This window comes from Carcharhinus amblyrhynchos, chromosome 6 (genome assembly GCF_965287045.1).
Source record: "Carcharhinus amblyrhynchos chromosome 6, sCarAmb.v2.hapA, whole genome shotgun sequence".
Lineage (NCBI taxonomy): Eukaryota > Metazoa > Chordata > Chondrichthyes > Carcharhiniformes > Carcharhinidae > Carcharhinus > Carcharhinus amblyrhynchos.
In genome coordinates, this window is record NC_137329.1 from 109,125,098 (window position 1) to 109,144,708 (window position 19,611).

A 19,611-nucleotide genomic window follows, 5' to 3' on the forward strand; every position below is an offset into this window, starting at 1 on the left:
TGATTTCTTCTCTGAAAACTATTCAGCAGAGACTTTAAACATGTTGGTTTAAAATATGATTGTTTGCACTCTTTTACAAATGGATCTTGGATCCGAGATGGTGACTGCTTTTGATGTGGTGATTCATCTTGATTCTATTTGTGTAAAATACCTTCAGTTGATTGTAAAATCCATCCTCTGACTAGTCTCAAGCAATGTTTCCTATTACATTTTGTTACCCTTTGAGAAAAGCATTTCAGCATTTAATTTCAGCAATTCACTATTATTCTTTATTACAAGGATCGTTAATCTTTCATATCGCACACTCAAATCTAACAGATGAAATTTCAGATGTCAACGTTCATGGAAAATCTGAATCACATTTGTAAAAAAAACCTTGAAGAGATAAGACTTTGGTTATGAAGCACATCCTGAAAATGGTTATGGATGTTTTATCTGGCATAAATTCCCCTGTGCTACTGGTTTTAATCAGTCCTGGAGTGAATTATTCTGATGACTACGGGTGACGTGGTGGCACAATGGTTAGCACTGCTGCCTTACAGCACCAGGGACCTGGTTCAATTTCGATCTCAGGCAACTGCCTGTGTGGAATTTGCACATTCTCCCCATGTCTGCCTGGGTTTCCTCCAGGTGTTCCGGTTTCCTCCCCCAGCCCAAGCATGTGCAAGTTAGGTGGATTGGCCATGCTAAATTGCCCTTTTGTGTCCCAAGATGTACAGGTTTGGTAAATTAGCCATGGTAAATGTGTGGGGTTAGAGGGCAGGGGGAGAGGGCCTGGGTTGGATACTCTATCAAAGAGCCGATTCAGGATCGAGACCCACAACAGTTCCTTTGGAGAGGGAGGTTGGAGACCACAAGAGGACAGTAACATGGAAATGTCCTGGGAGGTGAAAACTGAAATTAAAATTTGAGAGGAGCAGAGCGAGTAGGCCCATTGGATTGGAGGGGAAACCCCTCTGCTGATTACATTTAGGCCGTGAGTGTATCCTTTCCTGCTGATGAATCTCATTAGTGTACAAGGCCTCTGGCGCCAATAGTGTTCTCCAAGCCTTTGCTTGCACTGTAGGGATTCTATAATGAATACAACCTAATACTCTTATCACTTTAATGCTTCGAAACATTGTTTGTGAACCTTTAGGAGTCTACGGATTAGAGCACCCAGACTTCTTTCTTCCCCCCCCCGCCTATTTTAACTTCTCCCTTTGTTCATTATAAAAATTTAAAAGGCAGGATTTTCCTGCAGGCTTTGGAACCCCAATGTCAGGACTAAATGGCGGTCCCGAGTCTACACTCGGCAGGAGGGATATGAGTCGAGCAATGTTCCTGGAGAACATTGGCCCCCCTTGCGCTTTTTGACTTAATCTTGTTGAGTCCAATAAGAGCTTCAATCAATGGAGGTGAAAATTTAAATAAAATTTCAGAGGGACAGGGCAATAGGCTCATCAGATGGGAGGGGAAACTCCTCTGCCGACTGCACTTAAGCCGTGAGTGCAGCCTTTCCTGCTGATGGGGCTGTTTAGGATATGCAGCCTTTGGCTCCAAAAGCATTCTCCCAACCTGCTGCAGGGAGTTGGCAGCCTCTGGATGCAGCAGGGGCCCTCTCCATCATTCTGCTGCTGACACAGTGCTGGCAGTGCCTGAAAATTGGCCCTAGAAGGATCCTTCAGTATTTAGATTGGCTGTCTGTCTCCAAAAATCTTCATTTCCCACATCATCAGAAAAAGTGGAGAAAATTGCACAGCGGAAGAAATAGAAATCTAAAAACATAGAAACTGCAAGCAGGACATTTGGCCCTTTGAGCCTGCCCCGTCATTCATTTTGATCATGGCTGACCATCGAATTCAATACCCCAATTCTCCCCTTATTCCCATATCTCTTAATCCAATTAGCCCCTCAAGCGATATCTAACTGCTATACAAGCTATATCTATAACTTCTTGAATCAGGCAACATTTTAGCTTCAACTACATTTTGTGGTAGTGAATTCCACACATTCATCACCCTCTGGGTGAAGAAATTTCTCCTCATCTTAGTTCTAAAAGGTTTACCCCTTATCCTCAAACAATGACCCCTAGTTCTGGATTCCCTCACCACTGGTACATTCTTTTTGAATCTATCCTGTCTAACCCTTTTTAAATTTTCTAAGTTTCTATGAGACCCCCCTCTCACTCCTCTAAACTCCGATGAATATAATCCGACTTAGCTTCTCACAGACAGAAATGTGTCAGGGAGATGTCACAATATAGCTCCACTCCTGTTTTCCCAGCACACTACCCTCTACCTTTTCCGAAATATCTAGCCTCCAACCTGCCACCATGGGGCTGGGAAAATTCATCCCAAAAAGCCATTATTGCACTTGTTATGTATGCTGGGGTGTAACCCCTTTAAGGGAATGGGTCAGGTGACCCTTGGTGTGGGGTTATCTGCCCGGAAACCACCCTGAGGGGGCAATTATAGTACGGAGTGTGGAGCGAGTAAGACCTCCAGTAAATATGTGTTCCCTGATGGCTGTCTGTGGAGTGGGCCCTTGACGATACCCCTCTGTAGTAAATAACTTGACAGTATCTGGTGAGGTTTAACTGAAGCGCGGTTATTGCTTATTGAAAACATTCCCCAATATGGTGAGTTGCTGTAAAGTCGACAATCACAATTTCTGGTAGTGTCTACTGAAAAAAGAAAGCCTGCATTAACTATGTGGCTAAGTTAACATCAGAACATTTTTACATTATCAACAAACCAAAGTACTGATTCATTATAGAATCTGAGAATCCTACCATGCAGCAAGAGGCCATTCGGCCCTTCGAGTCTGCACCCACCACAATCCCACCCAGGGCCTATCCCCATAACTCCATGCATTCAACCTAGTTAATCGCCCTGACACTAAGTGGCAATTTAGCATGGCCAATCCACCTAACCTGCACATCTTTGGACTGCTTCAAGCAGAAAGTGAAACAGAGGTCAGTTTTATATCTGAGTGCTTCAACCAATATTGATTCTTTTTTTTGGTTCAGTAATAAATTAGGGTTTCGAACTAAATAGAAGGGGTTTTAATGGGAATGGAAATAATGAAAATGGAGAATTATGAAGTGTCTGTTAATGCATTAGATCTGCAGTGCCCAAAATGTGATATATTGGGATAAATATCGGTTGTTATTGTACAGGTGAATAGGCTGCTGATTGTAGAACCCACCTGATTTACACTGTATTAAAGTAAGTTAACTAATAATTGGGCATGTTTTAAATTGACCCTTCATTCACAGACCGCAAAACTGAAAGTAATGCATGCTGTGCTTTCTAACAAATAGCTGCATACTGTAAATTCTATGCTCTTATGGTGTGCCTGTCAGCTGAAGGTTACTAACTATAAATAACAAACATCGTTCTGTCAAAGACTATGTTAAAAGTGTGTTTCTTGCAATTTTTTTTGCTTATTAATCCCTTGCCAGAAAGCGTGCTTTTGATGTCAGTTCTTTTCTCCAAGCAATATGCAAGTCATGTATGTGTGCTAAGAGAGTGAGAATGGATGACAGTCCTTGCTCTGCATGCATACTATGCCTATTTACTGGCAGCTGCAACAGATCATAAAGCGAGCCGAGCATCCAGACAGCAATGATCTGTTGCACTATCCACGACCACCATGAAAAGACCAGTCAAGGATGGCTTTGGGTAACAGAATGACAGAGACAAAATGTGTTCCCGTTTCGGAGATCAAAAGAAACTCTTATTGTGACTATTAAAACATAGTTGGGATGCGAGGGAGATTCCTACGCAAAAGGTTAAACATGTGTCAGACGACAAGACAGAAACTAATGAGTGATTTCCCTTGAGGGCTCATTCCTGTGCTTGCATCCAGCCAGATAACAGGACTTTCTCCAAATTTAACCACCTCGCTTCTTTGATCGAAACAGGTGTAGCAAATACAACAGGAAAATGTGATAGTGATTTTTTCTTTGTCATTTTCCACTCACACTTCAGCTCATGGTTAATTTGGGACGTATTTAAGTTTTTGTCTGCTTTAAGAGTGGAAAGCATTGGAATGTTTTTGTAATGGATTAACAGTGTCACAGACAATGTACAGCTGGAAGGCATTGGATCAATCTCTCTTTTCCAAGTAGAGGCACTTCAGAAAAGGTTTATGATTAAGACTAATAGAGGCCATAGGTAACTCCAGTGACTTGGCTGTTTATATAACCTCTCTCCTACCTCAGCATGATGTAATAATTTGTACGTTTTCAGCAATATATTTATTCCTCGATCTATCTTATCACGATAATGTAAAATCTTTCTAATTGTATTTTAATGTATCCTTGCATAAAGCAGTTACAATTTCCCTTATTTTATTGTCAGCAAACATTCCGTTCACATCAGCTCTTCCAGAAAGTATACCTTTGGGATAACAGTGCTTTCACTTTAGAGAAAAAGAAGTTCAAACTCAATTTGAAGAGGTAATGACTATAATCCCTTGGGCTAGGAGATGCTAAATACAACCTTTCATTGCAAGAAGGAAAATGATGCAATGCATGTTGGCAGCATTTGTGCCCAAGCTTGGAATTGGTGATCTGCCAAGTACAATGTTGGATCTGCTGCCAGTCTTTGGATTGCCAGCTAGGTACATCCTTTTGCACTGGTGTGCCATGTAAGAGCTGTAGCTCTAAGGACTCAAGGCATGGAAGTTCTTCAAAAACGAGAGACAAAAGTCAAATGATCAATGTGTTTTCTTCCATCGCATCAAGATATGTAAAATGTGACATTTGGATTCATTAAAGACTGAGGGCATTCTTATAGAAATATAGAATCTACAGTGCTGAAGGAGGCCATTTGGCCCATTGAGCCTGCACTGACAACAATTCCACCCTAGATTCTGTCCTATCCCCATAACTCCACATATTTACCCTGCAAATCCCCCTGACACTAAGGGTCAATTTAACATTAACTTAACCAACTTAACCCACAAAAATTTGGACTGTGGGAGGAAACTGGAGCACCTGGAGGAAACCCATGCAGACATGGGGAGAATGTGCAAACTCCACACAGTCAGTCACCCGAGGCTGGAATTGAACCCAGGTCCCTGGCACTGTGGGGCACAATGCTAACCACTGTACCAACTTGTTATTCAACTAAAGCAGGTGTCTCCATAATATGGTCCCCGGACCACACCTGGCCTCCAGCGGGCTGCATCTGGATCGGAGTTTGGAGACCATTGAACTAAAGGATCAACTAATCCATTGGACAAGATCTGCTCAACTGCTCACCTAATCCTGTTTCTTATGGTTTTCACCCAAGATTGGAATCTCATTAAGCATGTGCAATGTAAGGCATAGATTTTATGCATGTATACTTATCAAACTAACCAATAATGTCAAAAACACTGACAGAGAACGAAAATGCTGAATAGGGGGAATGGCTTTGATTATAACCACATGATGTGTGAAACCAAATCATGACATGGGGCAGAATTGTCCCGTCCCGCCCACCATGGGAATCGTGGCAGGCAGGACATGGACCATGAAGAGGTCTGTTGACCTCGAGTGGTATTTTCTGGTCATGTGGTGAGCGCAGCCAAAAAAATCCCACCCAAGGTCTTTGCAATTTTGTAATACACAGCAAAACATGGAGAACAGGCAGCAAATTGGAGTTAAGGCCGCGATGAGATCAGCCACGATCGTATTGAACGGTGAAGCAGGCTCGAGGGGCTGAATTGCTTACTCCTAGTCCTCATGTTCACTCAATGCACCTTCCTAGGCCAATAAAAATCCTTACAGTACAGAAGGAGGCCATTTGGCCCATCGAGTTTGTACTAACCAGATTCCACCCAGGCACTATTCCCACAACCCCACACATTTACCCGACTAATCTCCCTGACACTAGGGTCAATTTAGCATGTCCAATCAACCTAACGCACACATCTTTGGACTGTGGGAGGAAACCAGAACATCTGGAGGAAACCCACGCAGACATGAGGAGAATTTGCAAACTCCACACAGACAGTGACCCGAGGCCAGAGTTGAACCTGGGTCCCTGGCGCTGTGAGACAGCAGTACTACCCACTGTGCCACCATGCCGCCCACATTAAGTCCAGAGATGGGACTTGAACCTGGAGCTTCCAGCTCAGGTATAGAGACACTAACCACGATGCCACAAGGTGTCCTAAAATGGCTTGAGAGGTGATTCTTAAAGGGTGCAAATGGAGCTGAGAAGCTCTTCATTTCCAATGATGGTTGAAGAAATGTGGTTTTACTTTCGGGAGGAACATCAGTGTTTACCTTTTCACACTTCATCTCCTTGTGCACTTACAACATGAAAGTTCTTGCAAAATTTTGATCTGGCTTCAACTCAATCAATTGCACGGCAATTCCTGCATCTGTTTGTTGCCTGCGGAAATTTGTACTTTTATTGAAATCCTTGAGCACCATCAGTTGCGTGGATCTTGAGAGTGACCTCAGTAATTTTGGTCTAGCCTGATAATGTGTAAGTAGAAACAGGGAGGAGAAAGTGTTGGCTCCTTCAGTTTTGGCAAAACAACATACTCAATACTTAAACCTCACAGGCACAGACCTTTGGTGCTGAATACTTCAGTCATAACGAACAGATTTCGTAGACGCTTTGTTGGTTCAAAAGCTTTTTTGTGACACACAGTATTGCTACAATTTGCAAATTGCAGACTGTGTTTGAAGCAAGTGAAAGCAGACTGACACCCAGATGACTACACTTCAAACTGATTGCAAACATGCCTTTATTAAAACAGCTGAAAACAGTTATAATATCAGCAAATATCAGCCTGATTCAGATGATAGCGCTTTTGGCTTTGAGCGAGAAAATTATGGATCAACATCATTGTCAGGAAAATAAAACAGGTGAGATCCTGTTGGCTGTCTGTTCTTAAAGTTTATTTATTAGTGTCACAAGTAGGCTTACATTAACACTGCAATGAAGTTACTGTGGAAATCCCATAGTTGCCACGCTGTTCAGGTACACTGAGGGAAAATCTAGCATGGCCAATGCACCTAACCAGCACATCTTTCGGACTGTGGGAGGAAACCCATGCAGAGTCTGCACAGACAGTGACCCAAACTGGGAATCGAACCCAGATTCCTGGAACTGTGAGGCAGCAGTGCTAACCACTGTGCCACTGCGCTGCCTCTAAACACTATCCCAATTTCCATTTGAATGACATTGGGATGGCTGACTCTCATGTTATGCCCTTGCAAAGCTGAAAGATTTGCCCACTTGAATTTGAGCCCAGCTCCACAATTTGGGCATGTAATCAAGGATGAGGTCCTAATGCAGTTTTGAGAGAGTGCTTCATTACTGAAGTTATCGCTTTCATTGAACTGAAACCGCAATTACACTGGAGCCCGTGACACTATTTTGAAGAAGTATTCTCTTCATTTCTCTTCAGCTCTGACAAAGGGTCATCGAGACATGAAACATTGTCTCTACTCTCTCCACAGATGCTGTGATGTGGATCTGCTGGCGTTGGACTGGGCTGGGCACAGTAAGAAGTCTCACCACACCAAGTTAAAGTCCAACAAATCAATTTGGAATCACGAGCTTTAGGAGAGCTGCTCCTTCATCAGGTGAGCGCTCCGAAAGTTTGTGATTCCAAATAAACCTGTTGGACTTTAACTCGGGTATTGTGAGACTACTTATTGTGTCCACAGATGCTGTCAGACTGGCTGAGATTTTCCAGCATTTTTCTGGTTTTCTTTTAGATTCCAGCATCCGCAGTATTTTGTGTTTCTCTTTCTTTCACCTGGTCAACGTTCTTCCTTCAAACCATCAGCACCAAAAACACAGATGAATTGTTTACTCATTTCATTACCATATTTAGCTCCACTGAAAGTGATTTAATGTGTAATGCTTTGGGCTGTTTTCAGTACAAGTAAGGCATCAAAGCAAGTCAATCAGGCCAAATTCAAAAGCGTCCTACCAAGATACTACTAACACATCTCCTGTTCTACCGGAGGCCCAAACATTCAAGATCACTACACAAATATCAAACATGCCTACCGCTCTATTACCCACCAGCAGTTTGGCAGATCAGACCACAGTCTGTGCTCCTGTTCCTGATTTACAAACAAAAACTGAAACAGGAGAATCTGCCAAAGAAAGTCGTGTAATATTGGTCTGAGGAATCAGATATTCTTCAGTTGGACTACAGAGGATCAATCAACTAATCAGTATTAAAAACTCTGCAACCAACCTGAAGGAGTACGCTATTACAGTAATTGACTTTATCAATAAGTGCGTAGAAGTCTGTGTGCCAAAGAAGTAAATCCGTGTGTTTCCCAACCGGAAACCATGGATGAACAGGGATATCCACTGCTTGCTGAAGCCCATGTCTGAGGCGTTCAAATTAAGTAACCCTGATCTATACAAGAAAGGCAGATATGATCAAAAGAGATCCATCAAAGATGCCAAAATACAATACCAGACTAAGTTAGAGTCCCAGGCTAGCCACAAGGGCCCCTACCGACTATGGCAAGGTCTGCACAACATAACAGGCTACAAAATAGATCCGTGCAAAATTGCTGGTACTAATGCACCCCTCTCTGGTGAGCTCAAAGCATTTTATGCCTGTTTTGAGCAAGAGATCAGCAAAGGCACGCCCTCCATACCGGATGCCTTGAATGAATTGGTAGCTGAGGTCAGAGCAGCTTTCTCGAAGGTCTACCCATGGAAAGTGACTGGCCCAGATGGGGTACCTGGACAAGCATTCAGATCCTGGGTGCACCAGTTGATGTGGGCATTCCCAGACATTCTCAACCAGTCTTTACAGCAATCTGAAGTCCCTTTCTGCTTTAAGAAAGCGAGGGAGCGTGCCTCAATGACTATCGGCCAGTGGCTCTGACATCCTTCATTATGAAGTGCTTCAAAAGATCAGTCACGGCACGAATCAATTCAAACCTCCCATATTGCCTGGATCCACTACAGTTCGCCTATCACCGCAACAGGTCACCCTGTCTCTGCACTCAAACCTGGAACACCTAGATAACAAAGACACCTATATCAGATTTCTATTTATTGACTACAACTCAGCTTTCAACACTATTATTCCTAGAAAACTCATCTCCAAACTCTGTGACCTGGGGCATGGCTCCTTCTTCTGTGACTGAATCATGAACTTTCTAACCCACAGACTGCAGTCAGTAAGATAGGCAATGACACCTCCTCCATGATCATCCTCAACACCGTTGTCCCACAAGGCCATGTCCTCAGCCCCTTACTATACTCCTTTCCACCTATGACTGTGTGGCCAAATTCCCCTCCTCCTTGATTTTCAAGTCTGTTGATGATAGTACCATTGTGGATTGGATCACAAACGATGATGAGACAGAGAACAGGAATGAGATAGAGAAGCTGGTGAACTGGTACGGCAACAATAATCTCTCCCTCAATATAATCAAAATGAAAGAGATTATCATCGACTTCAGGCGTAGTGAAGGACCTGCCCCTGTCTACGTCAACAGGGACAAAATAGAAAGGGTTAAAAGTTTCAAGTTTTTAAGTGTCCAAATCACCAACAACATGTTCTGATCCCTCAATGCCAATGCTATTGTTAAGAAAGCCCACCAACACCTTTACTTTCTCAGAAGACTAAGGAAATTTGGCAGGTCAGCTACAACTCTCACCAACTTTTACAGATGCACCCTAGAAAGCATTCTTTCTGGTTTTGTCACTGCTTGGTATCACTCCTATTCTGCCCAAGACCAAAAGAAACTACCAAGGATCATGAATGAAGCCCAGTCCATGACTCAAACCAGCCTCCCACCCATTGACACTGTCTACACTTCCCTGTGCCACAGAAAAGCAGCCTGCATAATTAAGGCCTGCACACGTTCCAGACATACTCTCTTCCACCTTACAAAAGATACAAAAGTCTGAGGTCACATACCAACCAGCTCAAGTAAAGCTTCTTTCCTGCAGCCATCAAACTTTTGAATGGACCTATGTTGTAATAAGTTGATATTTCTCTACACCCTAGCTATAACTGTAACACTACATTCTACATTCTCTCCTTTCCTTCTGTATGAACAGTATGCTTTGTCTGTATAGTGTGCAAGAAACAATACTTTCCAGTGTATCCTAATACATGAGACAATAATAAATCAGATCAAAGTCTTTGTTTCTGGTTGTCAGGAAAACTTGCATTGTTTACATTGTTAATACAATCTTAACCCGCTGGTAAACAGGACAAAAAGAGTGAATGTTTTAACAATGCACAATAGGGCAATATAACAACTTGAGCAAAATATTTGCACAGACTTATTTATAGACCTCGGCCTGGACTTTCACCAAGTTACAATGAGTCTGCAGCAGAGAAATAGGCCATTTGGTCTAACTGACTGATGCCAGCATCTATGCACCACACACTCCTTTTTATTTAATCCAATTAGTATGCCCTTCTATTTCTTTCTCCTTCATGCACATATCTCACTTTCCGTTGAATACACCTACACTATTTTCCTCAGTTACTCCCTGAGTCTGGCTGATGCACATTCATATTAAAAATGTTTACAGCTGTTTTAATAAAGGCATGTTCCATATTTTTACCACTCTTTGTTAAAGGCTTTATTTTGAATTCCCTATTGGATTTATTTGCGATTATCTTGTATTTATGGTCCCTACTTTTTGATTGCCACTTAAGTTACAGTTAAACTATCAAACTCTTTGATCATTTTAAAGAGCTGTATCAAGGAATATCTCAGCCTTCTTTTTATTAGAGAAAAGGATCCCAACCTGTCAGTCCTACTTAATGGCAATAAACTTATGGTTCTTTCCCTCTCTAAATGCCTGATTTGATGGTTCTTTTTACAAAACATACAAATGTGTGCTAGCTGCCACATTCCTCCCCTCCCCATCGAATGAGGACCAGAATTTTTACTTTGAGAAACATTGCATTTGTTCCAATTAGCATCCCTAACCCAATGTGGAAAAATAATATCTCTGTAAAAGTGGCACTTGGGGCAGCACTTTTGTATCCCTGAGGTGGATACAGCATAGAAAAGGCCATTGTTTGAGAAATTTATTGTCCTGTTCTGCAGATTTATGCAGTGGTGTAGTGGTATTGTCACTAAACAAGTAATCCAGAAACCCAGGCTGATGCTCTGTGATCCAAGTTTGAATCCCACCATGACAGTTGATGGAATTAAAAGTCTAATGATGACAATGAAATCATTGTCATAAAGAAAAAGCATTTGGTTCATGAATGTCCTTTAGGAAGGAAATCTGCTGTCCTCACCTGTTCTGGTCTACATGTGACTCCAGATCCACAGCAATTTTGTTCACTCTTAAATGCCCTCAGGGTTGGGCAATAAATAAGTCCAAAGATGTGAGGGTTAGGTGGATTGGCCATGCTAAATTGTCCATTAGTGTTGGGGGGACTAGCTGAGGTAAATGCATGGGGTAATGGGTGGGATTGTGGTTGGTGCAGACTCGATGGGCCCAATGGCCTCCTTTTGCACTGTAGGATTTTATGGTTGACAGTATTTTGGTTTGTGAAAAAGAGTGAATATTCATTCTCTTTAACATGTCTCTACTTCACTGTTTTAAGACGCAAATTTCCCGCTGTGCTCCCACGTCACCCTGCTTTGACACGTTAACTCTTACATCCACTTCACCTCCACTGCACTATGGCATTGTACAATATAGCTGAATATTAGACTCATCAACCACCCCTGTTCCTGTTCATCACCAGCACACAAACAGACGGAAAGCTGGAAGCCTTTGATCATCAATGTCTCAGGGAAATTCCTCAGTGATGGAACTTGGCAATCAATCATTTGAAGTACACTAATTAACTAATAAGGCAATTCCCCTGGTTGACAACGTGGAGCATCCAGCTGCCCAGTTATCTCATAAGAGCACCTACCCACGAGCGAGTCATTCTTTTATCTCCCACATCCAACGGGGACGGTGACAACTCAAAGTCGAACGTAGAGAAATTGAGGAGATAACATCAAGTGAGATTTCCACCTCTGTGATCAATGCTACCCTACGCTATACAGTCAAGTAAAGGTTTGGCAGGCAATAATGCAGCTTGTGCCTGCTACACTGCCAGTCTGCATACTAATGATCAGGCAATAATCCTCTCCTGTGGAAATCCTGCTGGAGCAGGAAAACAGATTGAGTGAAAATAGTTTAAAATAATCACCCAAGAGGATAAGAAAATGCATGGATTCACAAAATTCAAGTTGAGCACATCTGATCGATTTGTTTATATCTTCAACCTGCTTTTATGATTCCAGATATAGTTATCATTATTAAAAACCATGCAAGTCACTCATCTAATTTACAAGTTATAACAATAACACACTCTTGTCTGTCCATTGTCTTTCCGTAATCGTTCAGATTGTTATATCTTTCTCAAAATATGCTTAACAATATTTTTGGCCTAATGCATTGTTATATAATATCCTATTTTTATTGCCTTTTTAATATTGGAAAACCATGTTTGGAGACAATTGTAACATATTTTGTTTTGCAGCTTTGACTGAAGGCAGTGACTCATGTTGCATTTAGGTTCACATGTGTCACAAGATGCACGTTCTTGACCTGATGGTCTGACTAGTGTCAATGGGCCAATTGAGCTGGTAGGTGAATGGCAGCCAAATGTAATCCTGCCCTTGCTTGATAGCCACACACAAGTGCACTTTCCAAATAAATAGAGGGGGTTGGGTGCAGAATCGGGGGGGGGTGGGGGGGGGGGGCTGTGGGGGGGGGGGGTAACATGGGCAAGGGGGGTCATGCAGTGAGAAGAGGGTGTGGGGTTTGGGCTGGAGGCAGTGTTTATTGAATAACACTAGCTGCTTTTTAATTTGTTCCCTTTTGAATCTAAATGTGACATCTATTCTCGCCTTGGCTAAGATCAGCTAACTCAAAGTAGCCTAATGATTGTAGCTTGGACATAACATTTTTTATTCATTCATGGGGCATGGGCATTGCTGTCTGGACAGCATTTATTGCCCATCCCTAATTGCCCTTTGAAGGCGGTTGAGAGTTAACCACACTACTGTGGTTCTAGGGTCACATGTCGGCCAGACAAGGCAAGGTCGGCAGATTTCCTGCCCTAAGCAACATTAGTGAACCAGATGGGTTTTTCCAACAATCGACAATGGTTTCATGGTCATCAGCAAATTCTTAATTCCAGATGTTTTTTATTGAATGACATGGTAGCACTGGTTAGCGCTGCTGCTTCACAATGCCAGGGACCCAGGTTTGATTCCTGGCTTGGGTCACTGTCTGTGTGGAATTTGCATGTTCTCCCCGTGTCTGTGCTCCAGTTTCCTCCCACATTCTGAAAGACTTGCTGGTTAGGTGTATTGACACAAGCAGGCACTGGACTGTGGCGACTGTGGATTTTCACAGTAAATTCATTGCAATGTTAGTGTTATCCTTATTTGTGACTGATAAATAAATTAACATTTATAAACTGAATTCAAATCCCACCAGCTGCCATAGCAGGATTTGAACCTGGGTTCCGAGAACATTAACTGGGTTCCTTGATTAATATTTTAGTGATTAAACCACTAGGTCATCGTCTCCCTATATAGATGAACTATGATGAGAGTGTGTATTAACACTGTGATTTGTGTTATTTTGACCAGTTGATTTTCTCTCTGCAGATTGACAATATTAATTAAAAGTGTATCGCAGCACAAGTAATACGACCAATTTATCTGATCTTGTCTGATTCCCTTGTAGAGAGCCCTGTCTTGTCAGCTTGGATCAGGAATGTCCCAACTTGTTGGGACTCTGAATTGGCTTTAATTTGACATGATTGGATTGGAATAAAGTAAACAAAAAAAAATTTAATAGGAAAAATATACTTCCATTCGCATCTGAAAGAAAATAGATTGCAATCTGATTGGTGCTATTAGTAGGATCGGAGCGACAACATTCCCCCTTTTAGACACTTAGTCATTAATTGTGTTAGGAACTCGAAGCAGGAATAGGACATTTGGTCTTTTGAGCCTGCTCTGCCATTCGTCTTGATCATGGCTGATCATCAAATTCAATATCCTGATTCCCCCCTTCCTCCCATATTCCTTGATCCCTTTAACTCCAAGAGCCAAATCTGGTTTCTTCTTGTAATCACACAACGTTTTGGCCTCAACCACATTCAATGGTAGTCGAATGTAATCATCATTAATTTACTGACAGGGAGAAAGTATTTCCTCAAAATGGGAATTAGTATAAATTCCAATAACTGTGTAAATATCTTCAAGCAGTTTTTTTTTATGACCCGAAGATCTGAGATTGGTCTTGCAGTTACTTTGTCAGTTTTGATTTGAGTAGATTTATTATTGTCGCATGTATTTGTATACAGTGAAATGTTTCTTGCGCGCTATATGGACAAAGCATACAGTTTGTAGAGAAGGAAAGGAGACAGTTCAGAATGTAGTGTTATGGTCATAGCAAGGGTGTAGAGAAAGATGAATTTAGTGTGAAGTAGGTCCATTCAAAAGCCTGATGGCAGCAGGGAAGAAGCTGTTCTTGAACCGGTTGGTAAGCAATCTCAGACTTTTTCATCTTTTTTCCGACAGAAGAAGGTGAAGGGAGAACGTCCGGGGTGCGTGGGGTCCTTAATTAAGCGGGCTGCTTTTCCGAGACAGCTGGGAGATACCATGAAGTTAGATATATCATTAAGGTGGTTGCTGTGAGTTGTGCATCAATTCAAACAATTCGCTAGATTTTATGCTCTCAGTTTATTGCCATAACCTATAACCTGCTCTTGTTAGAGTGAGGAGCAATGCATGATAACATTATTATAATGTCTGGGTTTGAAGGAATTGTCCTGACAGTGACCCATTCAAGGTCTTTGGTTCATTGTAAAATGCCTGACCTAAACCTTGTTTTCTGTTATTGTAGGAAACTGCTTCCGCAAAATGTTTCTTCGGCTTCTGTCTTGGTTGTGTTGGCATTCCAGACTAACATCCGTATCCGTATGTTTACATTACTGACTCTCTTCCACTGGATGTTTGTCAGGATTTAGCAGCTTTCAACTCAAATTTCTGATTACCATGAGAATATCTCCAAATGTTTTCTTTTCTTCTGTTAATTGTTGCTATTTTTTTAAATGTATGTAAGTTATCATAGAGTAGAGCTTGAATCTGAGTTGCATATTTTACTGACAGGATTTCATACTTGTCTAAAATTCATGATGCGGAGATGCCGGCATTGGACTGAGGTGGGCACAGTAAGAAGTCTCACAAGACCTGGTTAAAGTCCAATAGGTATCACAAACTTCCGGAGCACTGCTCCTTTATCAGGTGATGATGATGAAGGAGCAGCATTCTGAAAGTTTGTGATACCAAATAAGCCTTTTGGACTTTAACCTGGTGTTGTGAGACTTCTTACTGCATCTAAAATTCCACAAGGGAATGCATAAAATAAAGCTGGTTTGCAAAGTTTCCTTCAGCCTCTACACATACACTGGGGCAAGAGGGAAGGTTAGTCACCATCAAAAACAAGTCCACATTTATATGTAGGATTTTAAAGTTTCCAGGCAGTGGCATCTCACCCTCAGTAGCCCTATTGCCCTCTAAACCACTGCCCTTGGGTGCCTGCCCAGGTTACCCATGCGACACCTGAGAAACTGCACAGACAAAGCAAAATTTGAGTCAATTGCTCTTTTACATGCCGTAAGTGGCTGATAATTTGTCGGTGGGGCATGCGATTGACTGCCACTGACCAAAATATCGTATCAGTGTGTGATGTCATCAGGGCATGTGATCGACATCATCACATGCAATTTAACAATCTTGTGGGTCAGAAGAGCGCACAAAAATAAAATGTTAAATTCTGGCCATAGCGAAGGAAAAGATAAATCCTTTGTGGAGAAACAGAATATCTCTGACAGAAACTTCTGGACTTTTTAACATATTTTTTGTATTTATTCATGGGACATGGGCATTACTGGCTGGCCAGCATTTATTGCCATCAATGGTTGCTTGAGAGTCAACCACATTGCTGTGGTTCTGGAGTCCCATGTTGGCCAGACCAGGCAGGAATAGCAGATTTCCTTCCCTAAAGGGCATTTGTGAACCAGATGGGTTTTTCTGACAATCCACAATGATTTTATGATCGTCAATAGATTCTTAATTCCAGAAATTTTTCACTGGATTCAAATTCCACCGGCTGCTGTGGCGGGATTCAAACTTGGGTCCCCATTAATAGTCTAGCGATAATACCACTAGGCTATCATCTCCCTGGGTGTTGTTGAAGCACTCAGAGTGCCAAAGGTTCCTGTCACGTTTACCCTGGAATAAGATAAAGCACTGTTAGCCTCACCCTTACTTATTCAGCACAATCCATGCCAATGTCTCTCATTGAAATACATCTATAGTACATATTTTTATAAATATAAATATTAAAGTTTAATAATTACATGGAAAATAAACTGCCTTATGTGTGTGTATATATATATATATGACATTCTTGATTTAAAATGAATATTTATTAAGTGGCATAATTGTTCCTCCCATATTGGTGTTATCACTAAAATGCTTGGATTAGACATTCCAACTTAGAAGGCAAAATCGTGAAATTAAACCAGAGCACAATACAACACTAAAGCAGGCCATTCAGCTCTGAATGATTGCTCCAGCTCCTTCACTGAACTGAACAATCAATTCACCTCTGCTTATTCCTCATAACACTGTACAGTTCCGCTTTGAATGTTATCACTGAATCAGTCATCATCACCCTTACAGGTGGTGCATTGCGGGGTACATCAATTCGCTGTATAATGCACCCCCACCCCCAAGCTGGACTTCATGTTGTCTGTGATTCTTTTGCCAATTACCTTAAATCTGAGTCCGCCTGTACTTATGCACCCTTCTCCCATTGAACAAGATTTACTCTATTGACATCCCTATCAAATCTCCCCTTAATCTTCTCTGTTTGAAGGGAAGTATAATCTGTTTCATTCCTGGTGCCAACTGAGCGAACCGCTTCTGCTCTCCAAGGCTGGAACATCATTCCTGAAGTGCGATGCCCAGAATTGTCCACAATACTCCAGCTGGTGCCGAACTCATTGAATAAATAATTTTACCGCTGATTCACATTTCCCTTGTTTATTATCATGATCACATTAATAACACAGCAGACTGTTGTAAAGGTCAAATTTATAATTTACCCCATGGACGGAGAAATTGCTGAGCCAGCTGGCCATAGATAAGAAAGATCCTGAGGCGAAACTATGCGAATAGCTAATTGAGGACTTGCTTTGGCATTCTGCTGCTGTGATGACTGAATGTTGCAACCTTGCCAATGCAGGCTTCAGCATAATATGGAGGAGATATTGGAAAAATAACTGATTTGAGCTGTGATTGAAAATATTAGCAAATGCAATTACTTAGGCTAGAAAAATAAACTCAGTGGATTTTTAGCGATGTTCGTTGCAGATTAAGAATGTAAGCTTACAATCTGTGTGCAATTACATTGTTAATTATGGGATCATGATGCAATATGAGGCCTATTTTTCTCTACTTGCTAAATTTCAGTGGAAAGAGTGAATTAGAGTACAAAACGGAGAGTCTACGCTTTACACTCACATCTTCACCTTCATTAAGATTAATGAGTGTACCCTAGGAAAGGTAACCCCTTCCCCACTGACTGCTTGCAATTTGTAATAATGGATTCCATCCACAGCTTTAGTTCTGAAAGGCAAATATAGTATTATGTTTTAAATCTCATTTCAATGCGTCCTTTCTCTGCTTGAAATAAGGAAAGGAAGGTTGCACTTTTCAGCATTCGAACCCCGAGTCATATCAAGTCTAGACGTTAACCCTGGATGGAAAGCATTAATGGTAATTGTACACAGGAGCGTAGAACAACTTGGGTATTATTGTTCATCCATTTGCGCTGTAATCAGTAAGCCAACCGTCTGTAATACCTTGTCGGTTATGAAGTGCAGCGCTATGGAGCGGCAACAATATCACTAACCATTAATTGTACATTTAGCAGATTATAATTTGATAGTTAGGCTGGCATTCAAAGGAAACTTTCTCCCAATGCACTCTGCTCATGGTCACACCAGGAATGCTCTTCCCATCAAGCATACGTGCAACTCATGTGAACTCAAGCCGAGAGGTTTGTGTGCGCGTTGTGAATGCACAGATGCAGAAAACATGCCAGTGGTAACAAAGAGTGCAAAGCTTGAGCTGTACAATACTTCAGTGGCTCCAAGAACAACAAGAGCTCCAAAGGCCTCTGTAATGCTTTATGGACTTTCTAACTGAGGCCTGGCAAACTATGTGAGCAGTAATTCCACAGAGCCCCTCTCTCTCAGCTCAGCATGGAAGTGGATAGTCAAAACAAAGAGCTGCAATCCTCCGAGAAAGCAAAAGCAGAACTTTCTGGATGCCAAAGACATCATACAAGGTATTAACGTGGCGTAAAAATAGGACAAAACAGCCTTGCCTCGGTGGATGCAGTGCGCCATTCAAGTTGCCGTTTGCTTCAGTGGGATTGTAACATCCCACCAGGTGGGAGAGGCCATAAAATCCTATGAATATTTGTGACATGGAAGGGGGCCATTTGGTCCATCGTACTCATGTCAGCCTTAAAAGACTATTCTGCCTAATCCCACTTTCCAGCTCTTGATCTGGCTCCTTGAGCTTCAAATGCACATCAAAGTACTTGTTAAATGTAATGAGTGCCTCTACCATTCTTTTGAGCACTGAGTTCCAGACCCCACCATCACCCCACTGAAAAATTCTCTTCAACCCCCCTCCTTTTCTTCTGACAATTACTTCATATTTATGCCCCCGGTTATTTAAGTTAAAGTTGATTTATTAATCACAAGTAGGCTTCACTCACACGATAATGAAGTTACTGTGAAAATCCCCTAGTCGCCACACTCCAGTGCCTGATCGGTTACACTGAGGGAGAATTTATCATGATCAATGTACCTAACCAGCACGTCTTTTGGACTGTGGGAAGAAACCGGTGTAAACTCATGCAGACACAAGGAGAATGTGCAAACTCCACAAAGACGGTGAACCAAGTCGGGAATCGAACCTGAGTTCCTGACACTGTGAGGCAGCAGTGAGAGCCACAGTGTCACCATGCCCTGCCTCTCTGCTAATGGAAATAGGACTTTCCTATCCATTTTATCTAGGCCCCACATAATTAACATCTCGATTGAAGACACACCTCATCCCAACCCTCTCCAAACTGCCCACCATCCTGCAGCCTCCTCTATTCCAAATTAAACAGTCCCTCCCTATCCAGTCTTTATGTGGAAGGTTCCACACACCTGACAAAGGAACAGCGTTTCCGAAAGCTTGTGGGTTTACTATCAAATAAGCTGGTTGGACTTTAACCTGGTGTTGTGAGACTTCTTATGATCCAGTCTTTCCCCATGGCTAAAATTCTCCATTCCAGGCAATGCCCTTGTAAATTTCCTCTCTGCTCTCTCTAATGCAATCACATCCTCCCAGTAATGCAGTGACCAGAACAGTACTCAGTACTCTGGCTGTGGCCTAACTAATCTAAGTATGCTGTTTGCCTTTATAACCAGCTGACCTACTAACCCCATTGATCTGTGGATCTGATTTTTTTTCTGCTCCTATGCAACTTACAGCATCCAAGCATTTATTGTGTA

At 41.9% G+C, this 19,611-nt stretch overlaps 1 pseudogene; it reads left to right on the forward strand.

Moving 5' to 3' along the window:
• The first annotated feature begins 2,551 nt into the window (after nucleotides 1-2,551).
• LOC145344612 (U4 spliceosomal RNA) lies at nucleotides 2,552-2,671 on the forward strand (annotated as a pseudogene).
• Nucleotides 2,672-19,611: the final 16,940 nt, after the last annotated feature.